General features: G+C 41.0%; 1 long non-coding RNA gene across 1 annotated transcript; it reads left to right on the forward strand.

The window, feature by feature from the left end:
- Positions 1-11,833: 11,833 nt before the first annotated feature.
- On the forward strand, positions 11,834-23,564 carry LOC135449802 (uncharacterized). Its single transcript, XR_010440845.1, has 3 exons — positions 11,834-11,938; positions 17,315-17,503; positions 23,300-23,564. It is a non-coding gene; the product is annotated as an uncharacterized LOC135449802 (long non-coding RNA).
- Positions 23,565-23,941: the final 377 nt, after the last annotated feature.

Consider the following 23,941-nt stretch of genomic DNA (forward strand, 5'->3'; position numbering starts at 1 on the left):
CTAACTCAAAAGCAGAAATTATTTTCCACAGAGGGAAATATGCAGAATGTTTTTCATAGATCCTAAATTTGTCTAACTCATCAAAAATTGCTTAAATTTCCCTTTTGTGCTGCTGAGCCAATGCCAGTGACAACTGAAAATTCACAAAACCTCTTTTGCTAGACTTTTATCTGGATAAAGCTGAGTCTGGAACAGCATGGAATTCACTTCATTGCCTAAAAGGACACCTGAGCTATATTTATCTCCCAAACTGTTCCTCTGTTGAAGAGAATTGATTTTATTTCTGGGACACAGAGTTCCTACAAATTGCTTGGACTAGAGTGCAGCAACAAAAGAGTTTTCACATTTTGAAGTAACTTCTATATGGAGACAACTTGTGGTTCTAATTGTCAAGGGCTGACAAACTTTCAGTGAGGAATAAAATAGAAATTTGAATAACCTACAGGCATATCTGCATAGCAAAAAGTCAGTGTGTTATGGAAAAATGGGATTACTCTGTAAAATAGGTGTTTATATCAGGATGATTTCTTTCCAAAACATTTGTGGTGATCCATGCCTCAGTAGCCTGGGATTAGCTGTGCCCACCTATTCCCAAAATAAAAGATATTCCATAGGTAATACATACTCTGTGACTAAATGAAGATTAAATATGACTGAAATGTATAGATTTTTTTTCCCCTGCTTATGCTGCAGAATAATAATATGCCTCACTTCTAATTCATGACACCAATTTTATAGGAGAAATTTGTGGAATGTTGCCTTTTCTGGTGGGAATCATTTTCATGACCAGTTACATGCTTTGTGAGAACATGTGTTCATTTAAAGCAGATTTTCATAGTTTAAGAGCTGCTTTAAATAAGTAAAGCTTGTTTATCTAGAGGTCTGACTTGCAGGTAGGATTACTGTGGTTTTGTACACAAGTCATTGCTTTGGCATCTACCAGGCCTTTTATACAAAAAAGAAAAAATCCTTAATGTATGCAAACTGTTGTGCATGCAAATTCTAGCCCTGTGTGTGGAATTTAGGCATGCAAAGGAGCACAATAATGCTTCCCACATGGAATTGCTCCTGCTTTGCAAATCCTCTCACTCCTGAGCACCTACAGTGCATGGACCAGCTCACAGAGCCAAGTCACTGCTCTGGAATTCAGATTTATTTGGGTAAACAGATTGTGCTGGTGGCAATCAAGATTTAGGCTGGCATAAAACTTTATTTCATAATTCCTTTCATTTCAGGAACTGCAATGCACAAGGAAGGAGTGCTTTCCATGGTCACACAGAGACCTGGAGAAGTAAAGGAAATTTGGGGCAAGGTTGTTTGAAATCTTAACAGAGTTTGGGAACAAGAGAATTGCTATTCCAGAGCTGTGCTTGTATTTCAGCTACACAAGCAAATTTTAAGTTTCCAAAAAATTTTGGATAAAAAAAAGATTGTAGCCTATCATGACAAGCTTTGTTTATGTGATATTATTTAGATTTTTCAGATATAAAGCAGATGGTCTGCCTTATAACAGTGCACATTTAATGGGTGAGGACTATCTTTGGGGCCCTGGAGAGGACTTAGAAGGCAAAGGGAGATTTTTTTTTAAATTGCAACTAACTCTTAGTGCATCCCAAGGCGCTGACACTTCCAAGGCAGGGATTCTTCCAATCACTGACTGCAATCCAGTGGCTTCTCAAGTGAAGTAAAAGTTGTTGATTGAGCTAGTTAAGAAATAATCCCCTTGATTGTTCAAGAGCTTTTGTCAACACAAGGTCAAATAAATTTTTGTTGGCGTGGCTCTATTTTCACACATTGCGACCAAGAAAAACAAAACCTGCAAGCGGTGGCTCAGCGCTGGCAAAACAATTCTTGCTAAAATCAGCAGCTTCTGTGCCAGGGTTTAACTGAACACAGGGTGCTTTTAGCAGGTTTTTGTTGGCATTTGATACACAGGTGCACTCTCATGCCAATTCATGGATGCATTTTCCTCAGAGCAGTGATATCATTGCAATATCTGTATTTTAACATGAATGAGATTATTTTGGAATTGCTGAAATATTTCTCCAGTTAAAAACTTTTTTTTTTTCATTTAGCTGCACAGCTGTTTGCCTGAAATCTTGTCTCCATGAAGTAGCTCTGTTTGCATGTGCCTAGAAAAAAATCACTAAACAAGAAAAACAAGAATAATATCTGTGTCATTACTGAGTTTAAATACAGCACAGTCTGTATTAACAGCAGCTTTTGTAGCCCCTAATATATAGTAAAATAAATTCTATCTTTATTCTTGTATCTAAGATAAACAGTAAGTATGTAATATATCAGTAATAGAAAAAGTTTTGGCATTTAAGAAAGAATTGAGCTTTAATGTAAGGACGTTTTTATACCTCAGTAATAAATTAACATTTCAAAAGTACTTTAGCCTGCTGAGATGGATCATTCTATGAGTATGGGTAACACCATGGACTCCAATAATTAGTGTAAATTGCCTTTGAATAATACAGAGCTGGGAACAACTTTCAGTGCTTAATGCCCCTTGCAGTACATGATGAAGAGTCCTTAATGGAGCTTGGAAAAACAAGTAATACCTATAAATCAAAGAAGAAAAGCCGTTTTTGATGCATTTGTCTGAGAGTGTGAGTTTTAAACCAAATTGTTAACACTCCTCCCTGCTGAGGGTCATGGATTAGCTAGGGTGGGAGTTTCTTATAGGATCTTTCACACTAACCAGCAGAGGTAGGGGGTTTCAAATACAAGTGTTTTCTTAACCCTAATCCCTGCCTCCCTGACCAGTAGAGCTCTGAATTTCTCTCTAATTAGGTGGAGAATTAGTAGGTGGATAAATGTGTTAGTGGATGAGGATGAAGTGATTAACTTGCCCCAGACTATGATAGTGAGTTCAAGGCGCTACTGAATTCATTTTGTTTCTAATAACTTTCTCCTACATTCTAGCAGCACCACGGCAGAGGACTTGCATTTATATCTATAATCTTACAGCAGTATATTCTCTTGCCTCATTCCCATGGCTTTATCTGCTATATTTAAACAGCAGTGCAGTATATTTCCCAATGTGCCAGCTCACATTTATGTGCACTATTTAATTATCTCAACAGTTTTGTAACCTAATTTAGATATATTTATGTTATAGTAAGACTCTGTGTATGAGGAAATATGAATTTTATTGCAAGATAATGAGACTGGAATACTTCCTCCAAGTGTTTGCTAACTGTACTTTACAAACAAATATCTGCTGCCTGCTTGCTGCTCTTTGTTCAGTGTGTGGGGCTGTGCTGTGGCTGAGGAAACACAATTTCACAGCCCTGTAGCCAGATGTGACTCTGCTAAATTGGAGTGGTGACATTTTCTGTTTCTGAAGATTGACTAAGCAGGGAAGGATTTGTCCTGGTGGAGGGCAGGATCTGCTCCCTGCCATCTCTCCCTCCAGCAGGGGACAGGCTCTGGCTTCACCTTGGAAAGCTGGTGTGAACTTCTGCCCTTTCACAGCAATGCTGCATCATCCACTTCCACCCTCCTTGTTATTCTCACTCATGGCCACCACAGAGTCTGAACCAGCCCAGCGTGCTCCTGTCCTGGGGTCTGCTCACACCTGTGAACTCACTTGGCCTCCAAGAATGAAGTGTGCTACTTGCAAAACAAGAAAACCCAGCAGGAAAGGGACAAGATTTCCAGTGCTGTGACTCAGACAAGCTGGGATCTGAGAAAAACTTTCCTGGAATAAAAGCCAATGAGTTTTTCAGGTGTATTCAGAATAAAGGAGAGTGCTAGAAGATGCCACAAATAGGAGTAGATCATAAATGTTTATTTTCTGAGAAAACAGTCTGACATCTACAACTCATGGCACTGGATGCTGACCTTAATCAGTAACTAAAATTAATTCATATATTTCACAAAAGATCTGGTGCTTCTCAGCATACACACTGAAGGGAAGTAAAAGTGCCTTGGGGAAATGCCAACCACTGTTATTTGTAAACAAATCAAAAATAGAGGCTGTAGGACATACCAAATAATCCTTCAGGTCTGCCCTGAAGTGCTGAAGTAACATGTTCAGACACACCACAATTCAAAATATGATGAGGAGGGAGAAAGGGAGTGTGGATGACCAGAAGTCTAAAAAAAAAAAAAATTGGGTAAAGAAGTCATGTTGAAGAAAAGGGAGAGGTTCTGTGATAGAAGGCAGATGTGAATGTGTGTGTGAAATGCAGAGATGTGTGTAAGGAGTACCTAAGGAGGTCCTAGAGGACCACAGTGCATGGGAGAAGGATGTTGCAGCTGACACGTGGAAAGTTTATTTTTGAGAGTAGCCAAAACACACTACTAATAAAAGGAAAATGAAGTCCTGCCTAGCTAGGATTGAAAGACAAAAAATAAGTTAATTTGAAACTTGCAGTGGCTTAGAATTAATGGTGTTAAATGATGGTTCTCTCTGCACACACAGAGGTGATACCCGGTGTTGTCTGACCTAGAACTAGACAGAGCTAAAGAATAAAGCAGGGATTTATTAGGAGGCCTTAATGGTTCCACCTTGGGCAGCACAAGAGCCCAGCCAGGGCTGGACCCAAGATGAACTAAAATGGTCCCAAAAATGGACAACTTGTCACGAGGTCTATCACTTTTGTAAGTGCTGCTTCATTTGCGTATTGGAGTTAATTGTTCCATTATAGCTGTAGGTTATGAAGTCCCCTCCTTCTTGTTTTTCTCTCTTCAGTCCACGTTGTTTGTGCCCTTGGACCTAAAATTTGGATAATTTTTCCTTGGTCCCCAGCAAGAGAAGAAATTATTTTGTCTCCGTACTCTGTGAAGAGAGTTTACTATCCCCAAATATGAAGCTCAGAAGTATACACTAAAGCAGAGCAGATTCTGAAAAATATAAAATCTAAAACCTGAGGCATCATTTCCCCCCTTTAGCTCCACCACTCTGTGAGAGGGCAGGCTGGGCCCGGTGAGAGGCCCTGTGGGTCAGCCAGGGTAGCTCAGCTTGCATGATTGAGTCATTAGCCAGGGCATTGTGTGTGTAGCCAGGAACTGAGGCAGGCAGGAAATTTCAAGGGAAGTATATTTTCTATGCAGTGCAATCAAAGCCTGTTTCACCCTTATCTCAGCTATTTGCTCCAGTGAGCACTGAGTGCCTGGGGAGAGCATGGCTGCTGAGGAATCTGAGGCCCGCAGGGTGCACAGGGGTGGTGCCAGGGTTAGCAGGAACCAGGCCTGTGCTGCCAGGCACAGCGTGTCCCTGGGGCTTGCTCCTTGCTAAGCCAAAGGATCTGGGTGCTGCAGAGACATTTAAAAGTTCACTTTTAGAGTGAGAGCCCAGTTACTTCAGTCCCAGGTGTCTGCAAAATCCCTGCACTGCACAAGATCCGCAAAATATCACGAGCAGCATAAGCTCCTGTGAACCTCAGCAAACCTTGAATGGGCTGCTATTCTCTCATGTTTCTGTTTCTTCCTGTACTTTTTGCTGGTAGAAGCCTCTGCCTAAGTGTCCTGCTGATAAAACTCCCAGGTACACATTTGGGAAGTAAAAAGTTGGGGGGTTTTGATGTGTTTATGACAGCGGTTGGCAAATGGTGCTGTGGGAGTTTTGAGTAGCAGATGGGAGCTGTGAGGTGCCAATGCACAGCTCCTAGGACAGGTAAAACTTTTCTTTACGCTCAACATGCTCAGTAGGTGAGACCTGTGTATCAGTTTAGGTTCAGGGTCAGCCCTCAAGAGGGTACTGCCCCTGCCCCAGCCTCCCCAGGTGGAAGGATTGTTTTTCTAATGTTCAGCTGCATCCATACAGTACATAAAAGTCACCCTTCATTAGCCAGGATTATGTTGTCTCTTGATCTTATCAGGTTTTGCTCTGCAACCTGCAAAGGAATGTAGCCTGATGCAAGCAGCAAGCCAGGAATCTCCACTGGAAGCAGGAATTTCACTGGCTGAAATCTCTCTGAAGTGACTCTCTACAGAGCTTATCTTCATTTTTTAACAGGGATACAGCTTCATTAAAGCCTTGGGAGCCAGAATTTTGCTGGAAAGATACAATTTGCTTCATTAAAAAATATATGTGGAAGTCAGTGAGTGATCCTGTTTCCTAACTGGCTACCCTACCCCTTGAAATAGTTTTATATATTTAAATGGACGAGGATGTAAATTACACTTCCAAACTATTAAAGCCAATGGCACACATTAAATTATGCTGTGAAAAGAAGATAGCTTCGGCCAGTAACTCTTAAGCCTAAATGAGTTTCTCCTAAGAGGAGAACAGCTGCTTAAAGTACATATATTTAAAATTAAATTTCTTTATTACAAGTTACTTAGTGTATTTTGGACTTATATGTTCTCTTCTTCTTCTTCCTTTTTTTTTTTTTTAATTGCACAAAGCTGTGGAAAATAATCAGAAACTCAGTTAGCATTACAAATTGAAAATCAGAAATTGCAGAGATTTTTTTTCAGGTTCTCAAGCTACATAGGTGTATTAACCCTCATTAGTCATTTTGTGGCAGTGAGAGATTTGAAAACAGAATTCCATTATGGTATTTATGGTCAAAATCTGATATGATCAAATAATAGGTTTCCCAATAGAAATGTCTATGTGCTATGTAGTAAACTTGATAATTGTAAGAATACATTTAATGCAGTAGAACTGAATACCGAACCAGGAGATTAACATTTCTGTTATATAATTACAAGTTCAAGGAGTTCAGCTTCTTATCATACTACAGTAAGTATAGAAAGTAGAAGTGATCCTCTTTAATTTGTAATTATTTAACTGAAATAGAATGTCTCCCAGTCTTATTCTTACTCTTCTACACTGAAGACATTGGTATGCAGAAACCATGCACCAAGGAATAGTACACTATCAGAGTAGGACATGTTTGAGTATTCTTTAAAACCAACTAAGAGAAGTTAATCTCATTGAACTTCTTTTTATTCAACAAAAGAGTTAGATGTTTCCAAGTCTAATGTGACTATAATGTTCATTAAATGGACTTCTTCACACCTTTAAATGGATTAACTGTACATCTTCACAGTCTAATTATTATACATGTCGCTCACAAATCACAGATCTAATTCAAAGCACTATAAAAGCTCTGTTTATGAGCATTAGGAAAGCAGATACAGTGAGAATTGAGTGTGATTTTTATCTGGGTCATATAAAAGAATGAGTGTCGTCCACATTAAAGAGTGCACCTTCACTTGTTGAGCTTTCCTTCAACTCTGAACTGGTGAGAGCCTTTGAAAAGTTAAGCCACTTTGTCATCTCCACTCCCTCATTTGTCCAGAATCCAAGATGATCCCTGACTAAGATCCCTGCAGCTGTGTTGTTCATCATTTTCAGACAATAGCTGTCAGTCGGATAAAGGATGATGTACAATTGTACCAGTATGGGAATAACAGATTTAGAGTCTTATCTGAAGTTAGGTTTTCTAGTAAGACGATATTAGGAGTGTTTTTATTGATCAGATTTTAAAAGGTAGCTAGGTGCCTGACTCCTTGGTGTAATCATGCCTGAACCCTTCAAAAAGAGCTTTAATTTGTATTTTTGCCATTTGCAAATTGCTGTCAGCTCACAGAAGTCAGTGGAGCTGTGCCAGGCTGTGGGTTTGGCTATCAGAGTGGGTAGTCAGCTGTAAAATAAACTTTACTGTCTGGGCAGTGAGAGCTTATCAAAAGTTTTGGGAACATGGTATGACAATATGGTCTTCAGTGAAGATACTGCTTCTGTAGTGGGAGCAAAAGTCAGGTGTTTGCTCAAATTTTCTCACATTTCCATCTGTAGAAGGAAAAAAGAGACCTCAAAATCATAATGATGTTTTCAGGATGATTTTAGGGCCTAACAATGAGAGGCAACAATAACAAAAGTTACATGTATTACAGAAATATGTTATATGAGATATATTTCCACTGAATCCTGACATGGCAAAAATATTCTCATTTCTCACAGACGTGTGCTGGCAGCAGTTGCAAGTCTGTTTATGTTTATAATGTGACACCAGAAATATCTCCCTTTTTCTCTCAATTACAAAACCTTAGATATTTCTACCACATTTCTCCTACAAGAGTGTGCACATTTTGGAGTAGATGAGAGTTCAGATAATTACAATTCTCAGCTTGAAGACCATCATTTCCCTGGGCAGGCTCACAGACCCTTTCAGCCTGCAAGGATCCAAGCTCTGTGACCAGCAGTGGTGTGTCTGAGGTTGTGCAAGAAGCATAGGTAGGTTTTTGAGGATATTACAGTGCAAAAAGCACAGACATGCCCCAGTGTGACAGGATGGAAAGTGATGAGCCTCTGTGTGCCTGTGGGTCTCACTTTTCTCCTGTGTTTGGACAGTACAGATCTGATTTCACTGGATCATCTGGCAGCTGCTGTGAAGCAAATCCCAGAAATGCAAAATGCAGCCTCAGCAGCTTGAGGTGCATCCCCTTTATATGGCAGTCACAACCACAGTGTTTGGGTATTCAGACTTCAATGGGCAAAGACTCTGAAATGGGGAATTTTGCACATGAGGGAAGTTGTTTATCCCTTACACAGCTACATCCAGGTGATTGAAATGTATTGTTACATTTCAATCTGAAATTTATGGCTGGAAATAGGCTTTTGCATTCTTGCCTTGTCAGACCACCTGCTTCTGTTCCTTTCTGTCCTGTGCAAAAGCACTTCAGTTCATAAAATAAATAACTACCTGCAGCTCTCCCTGCACAAAGGCTGCCCTGACCCCAGATATTGTCATGCTTTCTGCAGTGATTTTAAAGAAAGGTTTGCTCTGCTTTCCACATGTGCCTCAGTGTCCAGTGGCAGGTATGCTAGGGAGGATGAGAACCAGGTGTTCCCCCACAATTATTTACTTATTTGCAGACATGGGGGCTGCAACATCCGCTGGAGCAATTTGGCAGTGATTTACCTGCTGCTGCCAGCTGCTCTCTGCCTGTGGGGGCTGCTCCAGCTCCTGGGGCCAGCACTTGATTTCCTTGATTTGATATCTGAGCATTTTCTCTGTCATTTCAGTGAGAACCAGGCAGCTCTAAGCTCCTTCCAGTCTCTAAATCTATTGCAATGACTTTGCTGATGAGGTTTCCAAGAGCTTTTCTTGCCTCTGGTCTGAAGATGCAGCTTCCAAACTTTCACATTTCCACAGACTCCCACTGTAGGGGTGCATCTCAGCCTGAGACGATTGTCTCATCAAGGTGCAGCAACATTCTTGTGTGGAACTTTTTACTCCTGCAAAAAGATGTTCCCACAGGTAAATTTTGTGAATTTCTGCAGCAACTTATTATTTCTTTGGAAGTATCAGTGTTACAATGGCATCAGGATAAAGTATCACAAAGCTTTGTGAGCTGGATCTTGATGAAGGGCAGAAAGTATTTTTAGTTTCACTGCTATATATATATATATATGAGCAAATGTCTGGATACAATTCCAACCTGCTGGCTGTTCCCTTGACACCTTAGCTGAAGGAAATCCAATTCTTGCTCACTGTGCTCCTGCAGATGCATGGTGTGTGGCTGGGGACTGGTGTAATTGCAGTGGATTCGATTTTCAATTCATGGGGTTTTGGCAGGGAAGCAGCAGCACAAAGAATTAATTTTTTAGTGCTGCCATGTTTTTTGACTGTACCCACTTTGAAGCAAGTAGTTTTTCTCTTTTTTAAAAAAGAATTTCTTAAAAAAGGCCCTAAAAGCCAAAAACAAACTGCAGCATACAGCAAAGTTTCCTATTAGACTGAACCAGTTTAGATAAAATGATGTCTTTCAAACTCTGAAGACTAATTTCTTTTTTTTTTTTTTTTTACTTACACAGCTAAGTAAGCAAACAGATTCTCAGGTGAAGAAGTTTTTGGGGTTTTTTTCTGAGTAAGGATGGGGGTCCAGGAAGGTGGAACCTCTGCTGACAATGGAAATCTCTTCCAGAGATCAAGACTGAGAGGAAAAGAGCAGAGAACCTAAAGAAACCCAGGTCAGATTTAGTTAAAAATACAGTCTAAGGGAAAATATAGGGTGGTTTTCTGTGTTGTTGGTTTTTTTGGGTTTTTTTGGGTTTTTTTTAAACTAAAATGTCCATGAGAAATTTGTAAGATTGTGGGTTTTGTGTTTTACTAAGAGGATGGAAAGGTTGCTCACTCTTCAGACAAGAATTTTCAATTCTAGTTTTGTGCATGTGGCAAAATCTGGAAATATTTGAAGTAATTTTGGAGAGAAACAAGATCCCTTTTCCTGTGAATTCTCAGTGATTCAGGCACTGGAGATTTGTGCTGTGAGGTAACTTAGACTGTCAAAATCCACATGATTTTCCCCTACCAAAGACCTTCCCTGGTTTGCCCAATGCCCAGATCTCATTCTTCAGGAAGGGTAAATTAGGCCAGCTTGTAGAATATGCTCGCAAATGTTTTTTGCTGTTCACACTCCCAAATCTTTTAAGGAGTTTAATGAGTGTCAGTTTAAGATTAATGTTGACAAGGAAACCTGCTTATCTCTAGAATATCCATTCTGAAACAATGTACAGGAATAATCTGGGGGATTTTTCCCTATACAAATCCTGCCTTAAAAACATGGATGCCAGGTCACTTCTGCTCTGCAGGATTCTGGCCCTGCCCCTGGCCTTGTTAACCCAGCATGTGTCTTTATGATCAAAATTCAAATACATTTGCACCAACTGTTAAATAACTTGGATCCTGCATTTGAAACTGATCTCAGCAGAGATGTCAATTCAATTAATATTACATTAGTCTACCCACAAGACTATGCTAGCACAGAGCTGATGCTCCAAGTCAAGCCTGGGCTTGTTGTCTGCTACCTGACAAAGCTGAAAAAAGATGAATACTAAATGTAAGGTAACTCCATTAACTCTCTGTTTTCCTGAAGGCATATTCAAACACTTGAGTGCTGGGAGGCCTGCTTGCAATCTCAGTGAATGTTTCATTCTGACTCACCACTGGATTTGTTAAAGCTGTTTGTGGAGCAGAGGCATCTGAAATCACTATTCACTTTGGGAAATTCTGATATTAACTTGTTTTTATATATTTCACCCAAAGTTTCCTACAATATTGAAAGTGAGTGGAAAAAAAAGGAAAACACTTTTCTCCTGGGAATTGTAGCACCAACTGATAAAAACAAAGTTTCTTAGAGCAATGCAGGTGGAGAAGAGGCAGAGTGTCAAGGACAACTGGGGGAGAAGAGGACTTCTTCCTCTGTGGTAGTTATAGAAGATCTCATAATATTTGTCATTCCTGAGCCACCTGGGGCTGGGAAACTGTTTCATCCACTGTACTGACTGTACAGGACCTAAGGGAAGCAACTAAAACCAGAACACTTTCTTCTGTTGTCTGACAAGCCAAAGAACAACCAGTTCTCCCTTTGTAAATAACACACTGTGGGGCTCAAATCCATTTTTCTTCCTTGCTGACAAAACCTGGGGTTTATGGGTCTGTCATGCAGCTGCTAATCTCAGGGATATCTAATTGTGTGACATCAGTTCTCCCTCCAGCCTGCAAGGCAAAAGGAAAGCTGGAAATTGTGTGTGAACGTTTCTGGTTTACAAGACAGGCAACAAACAGGGATATCCTAATTATTGTTCCCTTGATTATTAGACAGAATTGGAGAACTATTGTTATGGTTCTTTTCCAAGATAATCTGGTTCCTATCACACTTTAGTTTTGTTTTGCAACTCTGACTGAGGAGTGTCCAAAACCCTGTGAATCTTGCCCTCTGTGTTCTCTCTCCAGTGGCTGGTTGGATACAAGTTGCTGGGTTTGGGTTTTTTCCTTCCATTTTCTGTATCATGATGAGCTGCCTTCTAGCTGTTTTGTCAACAGTGAATTTTTCAATAGGGATTTGCATGTTGATATGCTAATTGCCTTGATAAAATGTTTTATCATTTGGATTCCACCCAAAATGGCAGGAAAGTCTTCCCTCCTGCCAGAGGAACTTCCCATGGAAGAAAGAAAATTCTTTTCAGGTGAGATTTGATAAAATCCCAGGATGACTCTTTATAATTTCTTTTGGATCCTGAAATTTCGGAACAAAGGAATACAAATTCTTACTCTCTGCTAGACCAATGTCATTATGAGCTGAATGGCAGATGAGCAAAGGAACTGGGAATCATTTGATTTTGGTGTGTTTCTTTGAAAGGGCTAATACAACTGACAGGCACAGTTACAAGGAACTCCAGTTTTCAAGTTATTTAAAATGTTTGGGTGAACACTTTGATTTACTTGTTAATTACTTTCCTGTTTTTTATTGAGCATGAAACAGTCAGTGCAAGACTAGTGACTCATGGATGCCTTCAAAAAGCTTCAGGCTCAGTTTCAGAGCTGTGTAGCAGCTTACCCTGGCTCTCTGCTTGTTGACTTGGGGTTTCATGAAGTTTATGGAGGAGATTCAGCACATTTCAAGTTCCCTCATCAGGCTGCAGTATATTTTCTAAAGGACCTATTGGTATCTGAAGGTATCCAAAGACCTTTTTCAAAGCTGCCTTCTAAGCAGTGCCAGGACATCCAGAGGCTGCATCAGGTCTGTCCAGCTGTGGTCTTGCCACAGACATCTTTTATGAAAAATCCTTTCCTTAGGATTTTTTCTTCTGAGAAGCTGAGAGGCCTCAGGAACAAAATGTAAACATTGATTATCTGCTGCTGTGGGATGCAACAGGTGCATCTGTGATTGGCCCATGTGGTTGTTTCTAATTAATGGCCAATCACACTCAGCTGGCTTGGACAGAGAGTCTGAGCCACAAACCTTTGTTATAATTCCTTCTTTTTCTATTCTTAGCGAGCCTTCTGATGAAATCCTTTCTTTATAAAGGATATTTATAAAACTATAAGAAGAAACTATATTCTTTGAGTATAGTTTTAATATAATATATATAATAAAATAATAAATCAAGCCTTCTGAAACATGGGGTCAGATCCTCATCTCTTCCCTCATCCTAAGATCCCTGTGAGCACCACCACATGGTCTGACTATAATGGAGAGCTCTGGCTTGAAGTTGTATCCTAAGGAATAAAATCAAGGTTTTGTCAGTGATGATGTTACAGCTGCTGGCAGTACTTTCAGTTTCAAAAGTGAGAAACATATTCCACTTTTCCTGATTGTGGGGAACATGTCAGTTTTTGAAAATACGGTATTATTGGTGGGATATGGGAGCATTTAAGGGCTGAAGAGATTATGGCCTATTTAGTAGATGCTGAGTACACAATCTGTGCCATGGGGATGTAAATCTAATTGAGAAAAAAGTAAAAAAAGTAAGATTTTATCTCCAGTCTAGTACCTGAGGCACAAAGAAATGAAGCAATATGAGCAAGGTCTACAGCAGAACTGCTGTTCCTCAGGTCTGTAACTTTAACCAAAAGAGCATCTTTAACTTTGAGAGCCCTGTGTGAGCTGGATAACTCACCTGGCTGTCTGCTGTCCATGTCCAGAGGAAACACAAGGTGCTATGGTGTACAGGGATGCACCACACCACTCCCCCATGGGAAAGAAAAACCTACAGCCTTTGCTGAACGGCAGGTCTGGATGGCACACAGAGAATTATGGAGCACATTCCCTTGCAGCCAGGAAATTGGTCTTGCTGGGGGGCTCAGGGTTTGATTTATGGTGGCCCTGAGTCAGGGCTAATTGTTATTGGAACAGGCTCCTGGGATGGGCTGGGGGAACAGTGCTCGAGAGCCAGAGGCAGAGCAGAATGGTGGTGGGCACTGCCCTGGCCCACCCTGGCCCTGGCTGGGCAGAGAATTCCCCCTCTCCTCCAGATCCTGAGATTCCCAGAGAATTCCCCCTCTCCTCCAGATCCTGAGATTCCCAGAGAACTCCCCCTCTCCTCCAGATCCTGAGATTCCAAGAGAATTCCCCCTCTCCTCCAGATCCTGCTGGATGGGGCAGAGAGTGAGTGGGCTCTGCAGACACCCCAGGCACGAATGGCACAAGAAAGGACTATAAATAGAGTTGATGTGCCTCAAGTTTGGGTCCATTAAGGTAATCCAACACTCTGCAACTGCAGCTATGGGTCAATGAAAACAAATTGCAGTTCCTTCCCCAAACAGAAGCATTAAGACACAGGAAGCTGCTGAATGCTGAAGGTTCTGGCCTTGACTTCACAACCTGGCCAATTTGTGCTGCCTGTGGGGCTGTACAGCTGTCAGGGAGAAAACAAATCTTCTCATACAGAAGCTCCTCTTTTGCACCATTTTTTTTTTGCCCCAGACTCCAGCCTTTGTTTCTAGAGAAAAGCCCAAAACTATTTTGCATATGCTAAAAAGCAAAGGCAACGCTTGTGCTTGAAACTGTTTCAGTCAGGAACAATTGCAAACAAATGAATTTGTGAATGCTGAAGCAAATCCAGGGCAAAACCATCTGAAATGGGGATGTTGGAAAAATACTGGATATTCCTAAGGTAAAACCAAGGAGGGGCCCTACAGACCAGACCACCACAGTTTGCCTTTCTTCTTTGGCTGAGAAGGACCCTCACTCCAATGATGAGTGACATTAGCAGGCTGAGAGGTGCAGGGTTTTCAAAGAAAACCTAATTTGTAAACAATCAACATCTTAGCAAGCTGTAAACAGATGTCTGGACTTCTGGAAGATTTGAAAGGCTAAGAAAATCACAGTGTTTTCCTAAAACCTCCTTCATTAATTTGTGGCCTGGTATTCATTAGGACAACAAGCCTCGGGGGGCTACTTACAGCTTAGCTCCCCCCTTCCCATGCCCACATTCTGCTGGAAATTCAGTTTTAGGTATGTTCCCATCCAATGGGAGGTGAGGAACTAAAAGGAAAACAAACAGAAATCAGAGCACCACACACACAAAAAAGTGGTTGGTTCCTCCTGCCCCAAACAACAGGTCATTTATCACCAGTGCTCCTAGGGCTCTCATCATTAAATGGATTCCACAGTGATGCTTCTGCCCCATCCATGTGGGAAATCAAGGAAGGCAAGACAAGGCTTGTCTAGTCCTAAACTAGAGGGGATTTATGGAATTGCAGAGCTGGTACCAGTAAGTGAGAGAAGCACCTACACCCAGTACAGGAAACACAAACTGGTGCTCAGAGTGCAGGAAAATAATGAAATAATTGCGCAGGTAGCAATCAGCACCTGTGACTCATTAGCACAGCCCCGTTCCAGGCAGGATTTTAGGAGCTATTGGATAGATTTTGAAGCTGTGATAATACAATGTTGGTTATAAGGCATTATGAGAGAGGCTTTACATGCTGGAAACCTCCCCCAAAAGGTTGATTTAGTAAATTACAGAGCAAGGGGAAGCTCTGTGTGCATGCTGAGAGAAAGAAAAAAAAACAGACTGAAGAGAAATATGGGATGGTTTGTTTTTCCAGCATGTCTTAGGTAAACAGAAGTTTTTGCAATTAGATTTCTTCTTTCCAATTCATTAGGGTTAATGCAGTTTTAATTAGCACTTGATTTGCAGGCTATGAGGTATGGTTTAATGTGCCTTTTAGAGATTCCAAACCAAAGTACTGCAAGAATTGAACGCAAATGAGCAAATTAAGCTTTTTTCATACCCATTTTTGTTTGTGGATGATTTTCCCACCAGTTTTAATTTGTAGAAAAGTGATCCTAATGTAGAGAGCTCCGATTTTTTTGTGGAAGAAGTAATCAGTGCAAAATACTGCACAGAATCCTTGGTTCTGTGTCTGCTCTCACACACCAGCCTTGCCTTCTGCAGGTGCATTTTTTGGTCTCATTGCTAAGGCCACTTATCTTGCCCTGTTGGCACTGAAGACAGACAGATCTGCAGTGGTGACCTTGTGCCTGTGTTGATTAATTCCTCTCCCTAACTATGCCATAATTACCAACTTTGCAACTGAATACTGGATCACAGCCCAAGAGTTCCTGCTGAATGCAAAATACCAGGAATTCAGCGTTTGCAGTGAGTAAGTCTGAAGTAATCTACACAGGTGGTTCTTATATTGCACCTGCCATTGTGGCATCCAGCTCCTGCTCAGGAGTTTTCAAGTGTTCCCAGCACATTTAAACACAGACTGTCTCCTGCATTCCTTCTGTACTTTGGAAATGCAGGGAAATAACAATAACCAGGGGGGGTGTTTAGAACAAAGCCAAGCCAAAAGCAGCTAAAGAGCAAGAAGACTCTGTCCTGAGTGGTTTTATCTAATTTATGTTGAACAAAAAATATTTCTTATGCTAAAGTTGTTGTAGCCTAAATAATATAAAAATTTAAATGGGGAAATATGTCCCGAACATATAAAAAAAAATATATAAAACCACTGCCCTGGGGGTGAAAGGAAGGTTGGATGCTGAATGTTGAACTGTCAGCATTAACTCTGCAGCCCCACAGTCCCTGTCACTACCTGGGATTTGTAGGCAGCTCAGAACCTTGAAACCTCAGCATGTGAGGCTCACATTGTTCTTCCTTTTCCAATATAAAAAGATTCATAGGGAAAACAACAACAAAAAAGGAGTGTCAGCCTAATAAATCTTCAGTGTTTCTGCCTTAAAGGTCAGGACATATTGAGCATCCTCCAGGCACCCTCGGGAGGGAGAGGCAGCTCTGCTGGTCAGAGCACAGTGCTGGTGACACCAAGGTCAGGCTGCAATCCCCGTGTGGGCCATCCTCTTAGAGCTGGACTCGCTGATCCCTCTGGGTCCCTTCCAGCTCGAAATATTCTGTGATTTCAGCACAAATCCCAGTGATTTCCTGCCTGTGGCAGGACACACAGGCTCTGTGCCTTCGGCCGTGGTTGCTTGTCTGAGTGTTTGTGGTGGGGGCTCGGGGAGGTGTGAGGATGTCCAGGGATTTGGGGACAGCCCAGCCTTGGCACTGCCAGCTCCCACAGGACTTGGCATCCCTGGGTAGGAGAAGGAGAAGGAGAAAGAAAGAGAAAAAAGAAGGGGACGTGAAAGGGAAAGGAGGGAGTAAGGCGAAGGAGAGGGGATGGAGAAGGAAAAGGGGAAGGAGAAGGGGAAAGAGAAGGAGAAGGAGAAAGAAGAAGGAGGAGGAAAAGGAGAAAGAGAAGAAGGAGAAGGAGAAAGAAGAAGGGGAGGTGAAAGGGAAAGGAGGGAGGAAGCAGAAGGAGAGGAGAAGGGGAAGGAGAAGGAGAGGGGATAAAGCAGGAAAAGGGGAAGGAGAAGAAGAAAGGAGAAGGACAAGGGGTAGGAGAAGGAAAAGGGAAAAAGGGAAGGAGAGGGGACGGTCCCGGAGCGCCTGCACTACCCGCAGCCACCACTAGATGGCGTCTGTCCACCACGTCTGCTGCCGCCCCTAAATCGCCTTTTCCTGCCTGAAAAAGAACCCGACGGTCGCTCCCCGCTCCCAATCAAACTCTTTCAATTTATATATATATATTTGAAATTATATTTTTTACAGGGATGGAGCACAGGTGAGCGGAGATGCTGTTGTACTGAGCGGTTGAAACAAAGCAAGGATTGGGAATGTTAGATGCTGCGGTTCTCAACTTTGTGCACCTCAGCATCGTTGGTACCGTGCCAGGTTTTCACACCAGGAGAATTTCGGAGTGTCCTTTCAGGGATGGCAATCCCAGCAGCATCATCTTTTGTAAGACTTCTTTTACTTCAGAACACTCCATGCCTCGATTTTTTAAAAAGCTGAGTGCTGGGGAGCAGCAGCAGGAGCACACTCAGCCCTGCCCCAGCCAAAACAGGGTCAGGAACCCAAAGGGGACAGAAAAATTATACACTACTCCAGCCAGGCCACCCCTGGGAATGCATCCAGGGGTTCCAAAATACAGTTTTTATGGTCTAGCTCTCCATACTTAATGCTTCAGCTTCAAATAAGCATTTTGCTTTTTATTTTTGTTGTTGTCACTGTAGAAGATGGACAGGACTCTGCCTGGAGCGGTCAGACTCTGATCTCGCCCACTTTAATTGGGTAGTTAGTTCTATCTTTTCTTTCCCAAATTATTTGCAAGAAATTGTGATTTAATCCACTCTGCACTTAAGAAATTTAATCAATCATTAGAAATAACTGCCGATGATAGGAAAATATGCTAATTCATGTTATTTTTGCAGACAAAGCACTGATATAAACAAAACATAATTAAACATGCCCTCTTTATACACTTCATAAAAAGCCACAGTCCTTGGGTATTATAAATCTAAACTTATTTCTCTGATCTCAGGGCATGAAATGTGTTCTGTGAATTGTCTTACTTCTTGTAGGAAAACACTGATAATATTTGCCTCGCAGGCAGCATAAAACACAAAATGTAAAATAAAAATAAGTTATTAATCAGACTAACGGGCAACTTAAATGGAAAGCTGTCTTCTATGTCACATTAAAAATGATAATGAACAACATTTCACAAGGCAATATTATTAAAATTAAAAAAAAAAAATCTGTGTCACACACAGACTTCTCAAGCCATATCTGTGCTGTAGTCTCCAGCAAGCAAACGAGAAGGACAAGTTTTGCACTTGGTTACCATGGGTATGTTGCCTGAGGAGTGCCTGCATTTCCACAGAGCCATACCTAAAACAGGTGTTCCTTTTTTATCTGCAGCTAACCAAGCCCCAGGCAGCCGGGATCTTGTTTTTCCAAATTTGCATCTTAGTAGAAACAAAGTTTCAGCTCAATTAAATACCTGTCACAGGAGGGAGGGAAGAGCAGGGATATGTTGTGACGCATAAGAATATGTTGTGGTTTTGAAAATGGCCCTGTAAGAGGCATTTTTTAAAATGATCTGTGGCAAAAACAATGCAAAAAGAAAAACCCTGCCCTGAGGGCAAGTGTGTTGCTCTTTGTTTCTCACTCGGGAACTAAGAAACAGAATTTTGAATGAAGTTCATTGTCAAAAAATATAGACTGTTCCCTGGCTCATGTTGTAGGCACCTGCAGGTTGCTTTTGCTATTTTTGCTTTTGGTTTTGCTATTTTGGGGCAAATTCTGCCACCCTTTACCAGCATAATTTAGATTGACACCTGGCTTGTGAGAAAAAATCTTGTTCTAGAAAGGTTATTAAGGCTCTTGCTTTTCTTGCCCAATAAAAATAGATGGATTCTTTCATCTAACTAACCCTCTTGGGTGACCAGCTCGGGGCTGCCCTCTGCACAGGGTAGCAGGTGTGGATCTGGCAATTTATTTTGTGAAGTATTTTTAGCCCTTTAAGACTTTTGCCACCAGTCTAATGAGCAGTGACTTAGGGCTGCACACCGGCGTCTCCCTGACATGGAAACACTTCCCTTCTGTATTTCTGCTGGCTCTGGGCCCATCATATTCTGGTTTTGGGGCTGGGATTGGAAGACTTTAAGGGGCCTATCTTCATTAAAAAAAACCTTATCAAATATGCTTGTAGGTGCATTCAGCTTTCCCACTGCTGAAGAAGTGCTTCTACTTCCTGTACACAAAAATATAGCAAAGTTTACTTTTTCTATCTTGTGTATTTTTGCAAGAGGTTTTGCATGAGAGGTTTTGCTTATTGCTTATTGAGGTGTAGCTCCTTGCAAGAGAGTATCCTTTACAGAAATAATAATTACCTGATTGCCAAAACGCTTAGGCATAATACTTTATCCAGAAAAAGAATCCTCTCTTTCCAGCTCATCCCGGAGATCTCAGTAAAATCGTAATGCTGATTCTTTCTGGAGTGTCCTCCAAACCTCTCTGTGGGACAGTCCAGCTATTCAGGTGCTTTTTCAGCTGTAATTGTACTCAATTACAATTGTACTCAATTACAAAGGCTCAAACTCAGTGCTGGATCCTCCCTGCAGCAGGGACTGAACTCACTTTTCTGACATGCCTCGCTCCCCATCTAGCTCTGTGTTTGGTTTTGATTTATTTACCTTCTCATCCCATTTCTGCCCAAGCTCAGCTCATGTTCCCCAGCAGTGGAATTCCAGGGCCATGTCTGTGTGCTGTGCACGGGCTCACAGCTGAGATGCAGGGCCAAAATCCCAGCTGAGTGCCAGGATCCATGCTATGATCAATACACCAGGCTGGGGGAAAGGGATGCAAGTCCCAAACATCAATATCCAGCATATTTCTGTGCTACAGGACAAATGGCTGTAAAATTTTCAGCAGAAAGCTTTGGCAAGGCTGAGCATGGATTCTGAAACACCTCTCAGCACTGCTGAGTTAACTCTGTAGTCTCTGCTATCTTTGCATTGCCCTGTTTGGGGTTTCTTGGACAATCCCACAGGCTGACCCGTGCCTTTGGGATGACCAGACCCATCTCTGACTCCAGCCACCAAATAAACCATTTACTGCCTCCACCAGCACACTGCAGTGGATACGAAAATTCTATTTTAGAAGAAATTATGTGAGGATGAGAGTGGCTCTTTGGGTGCTGGGTCTGTAAGTGAATGTTGTGGCAGCTATAAATTATGGGTCTCAGGGTGATTGTTCATTCACTCAGTCCTTGAAGGAATTGTTCTAGACCCAGTTGTAAGAGACAAAAATCTACATGCTGTTTCAGAAAGAAGGAAAAATTATTGCTTTTTGTCTCTGGTTGAAAAGCCAGGTGGGACTAGGATTGACAAAAATCTGTCCACTGAAACATTCTTCTTAACTAAAATATAGTTTAATAATACTAATTTTTTATTTTATTAAAATGATGCACATTTTAATGAAAAAATGGGGCTCCTAATTCCCTCCCCCTTTTAAAATCTGGTTTTAGCTGGGAGATTTAAAACGTGGACTTTTCCCTTCTCTCTCTCTCTCTCTCTATATATATATATACATACATGTGTGTATGTGTGTATGTGTGTACACATTGCTAACTAAAATTATTTTTATATATTTTGGAATATAAGGTGCTAAAATTGTTCAATTTTCTTTTTTGATATCCCTTCCCCACACATCTTACAGGGAATGTTTTCCTGAGTTTTCTCTAAGAAAAACTTGTGTTTTCTGAGCAAATGTAGTGGAAGCTGGTTCTGATCCTGGTTTCTATCTAGAGCAATCCTGAAATCAACTGAGCCCTTTAGTAAAAGAGAAGAAATTGGCCCACAGTAGGAGTTTTCAAGGATGACAAAATTCAAATACTTCTTTCCATTTTAGTGGGTAGCCCCTGCATATGCATATATGTGTGTGTGTGTGTGTGTGTGTGTGTGTGTATATGTATATATATATATATATATATATATAGTTGTCAGGTGTGATAAAGAGGGGAAAGTGTGGTCCCATCAAGACCAAGTCAGCAGGAGCTAGACAGACAGAATATTCATGTTTTCTTAAAATAGGTAAAATTGGCAGCAAGGTCTGCATCACAGCTCAAGACTATATATAGGACTGTAAATTCAAATCATGTTCAATCATGTGTTGCTTTATATTTCTCCTCACTTAGCAAATATTCCTTATTACAGGTTCTAAATGCTCCTTGAATTGTGTCAGGTTTTGCTTTTATTTGTTGTGAAGTTGTTTTTCTTTTTTCCTTAATGATGATGTTGCAGCAACTTCTTAGGGGTTTTACTGTTTTAATGCCTTGTTCCAAGCCTGGAAAAGCAAATTAAAAATAGTTACAGAGAACTGAGTAAGGAGAGCCTGACTTTGAAAGACAAAGGAAAAAGGAGCTGTAAATGAAATGTAGGCTCCACAAGTGATGTATGTAATAAAGTGCTCAGGCCTGACTGATGCACAGCTACAGAATTATGCTTCTTGAGGATGAAAGAACTGACAAAATGGGAAGGACTTAAGCCCTCAATTAGTTTTGTGATTAAGATGTTCAAGTAACTCCACAGAACTCTGCAGCAATGTAGCATCAATAATTTCAGAGCAGTATATAAAATTAATGTAGTTCATGTTTTACTGCATCTCCTTCCAGGCCTTGGTTATATGGGGGCCCTCTTCTTTATGACTTATGTGTGAAATAGCTTGTACTTCTAAGAATAATCATTTGTGTTCAATGAAAAGCACAAGCAGATCGTCCAAACCCAGGAAAAGCAGGAAATCTGAACAATGTGCTTCCTATTCTTAGGGCTGTTTATAGAAAACCGCATTTGTGTGACAAAAAGTATAATTTTTTATTATATCAAACTTTTCACATCAAATACTACTAATGCATTTCAGTTCCTCCTGCTTTTCTGTCTAACCAGGACCAGCTCAGTTGCCACTCTCTGGAGTGGGGAACAGCCCAAAGCTTTTATCTATGGTTTCCTTTTTTCATTATTTTGCCATGCAGTGGAAGGGATCACAGTGAGAGCTCCATCCTGTGCAGAGCCTGCTGCCTCTCTCTGGCTGCTCAGGTGGTTCTCTTATCAATTTATCAATTTATCAGCCATATAAATCAGTTTTATTCCTTCTGGAGCATTGGTAAGGCTTTTACTGACAGACCAGGTATCTGTTTTTCAGTTAAGGACTTCCAGATGCATTCTGTCTCTCAAGTTGAAGGCTTTGCCCTCAAGAAAAAAGTTCTCCACAGAAATGTGTCTGTTGTTTTGGGGTGCTGCTGTGTCTCAGGTGTGATTTATAGTTCATTTGTACCATAAAGAGACTTCTGCTGGAGGTGCAATACAAAATGCTGTGTCGTGAATTATAAGACTAAGACTAGATCTTGAGAATCAATGATGGAAGAAAAAGAAGAAAACAGTGGAAATTATTCCCAAAAGGACAACTATAGATTTAGGGATATATCCTGTTCTTAGCCAACAGAAGTTCACAGAGATTAGAAAAAAAATATTTTTACCATCTCTATTGCAATTTCATGGCCTTTTTTGAGTAGTGTTTTGTAAGGCCTGCACACGTACAACTGAACAAAGAACAAGAGATTTCAAACTTGGATATTATGGCTGGTAAAATTCAACCATAATGATAAAAAAAGATGATTTTTTTAAAAAAATTGTATTTTCTACCTTTGGAAACCCATTCAGTTAAGAATAAAGTAGTTTAATGACAGTAGTTTTTAACATTTCTGACTTTAAAGCATGAGTTTTCTTGCAAGCTGTTTCTGAACAGTGGAAGAAGTTGTGGCAATCCTTCACCAGTAGTTTGGAGGATAAAGCCTAAATTTACAAAAGTTGCTGTCTTACAGAAGACAGTTCATGCAGCTCCAAAAGGCTTTGTGAGTAAAGTAATTGTCCAAGTTGCTGCAATTAAATAAAACCAGTGTTGTTTCTGCACTAAAGAAATGCTCCTGCGATGGGCATGCTTGCTCAGGGTTTACTGGTGTAATCCCCATTTTCCCTCTGGGAAGCCAGAAGGATTTTTGAAAACACAGAAGAAATCTTTCAAGCAAAGCTACTTCACATCACACTGGAATAAAAAGCTCTCTTATCCCACAACAGTTAATATTGCTGCATTGTGCTTTGGAGAGTCAAATAGCTTAAGGACATGGGGCTTCTTTCTTCTTCCCTGGCTGGTGTAATTCTACTGACATGTGTAATTTCTTGTGCTTTCTACCAGATCTGTTTGCACTGAGTCCATTTGGCCTTGCCCTGCTGTGGTCCCCCTTGGTGCCCCTCTCCTGTGCTCCCAGGACATCAGGGTTTGAAATGAGAGCACCATGGGGGTAATTCCAGCCCATCCACGGCCACCACCTCCCTTTTCCAACCAGAGCAAGTCCCAGAGACAGCAGGAGAGAGTGGTGGCACAGAGAGTGGTGGCACAGCCAGCAGCTCCCACAGTGACAGGCCACTGAACAATAAAGGGCTGCACATTCTAATGATGATTAATTACATCTTCTCCTATCTTTCCATCAATTAACTGGGAATGTTTCTTTGTTTTAATAATTGTCTTTTGGTAAATAAATGTGTAAACACTACTTAAAGCATTTTGGGGTCTAATTATACTTATCTGAAAGTTAACAGATTCAAGATGTGATTAGTGTTTTAATTGTTTTAAATTATGGTAAAACATGGTGTTGGGTACTGATTTTCTGTACAGCTGATCTCTGATCTGAGACAGTGAGGAACTACAAACAATTGTCTCTCAAACCTTGTGGTAATTGTAAATCAGGGTTCTGTCCAAGCTTGTGTTTGCACTGAGGTTTGTTGGCTTCTCATCTGGTCAAACCAGCCACCCACTGACCAGAGCCACTCAGCCAGT

Source organism: Zonotrichia leucophrys, chromosome 6 (genome assembly GCF_028769735.1).
Source record: "Zonotrichia leucophrys gambelii isolate GWCS_2022_RI chromosome 6, RI_Zleu_2.0, whole genome shotgun sequence".
Lineage (NCBI taxonomy): Eukaryota > Metazoa > Chordata > Aves > Passeriformes > Passerellidae > Zonotrichia > Zonotrichia leucophrys.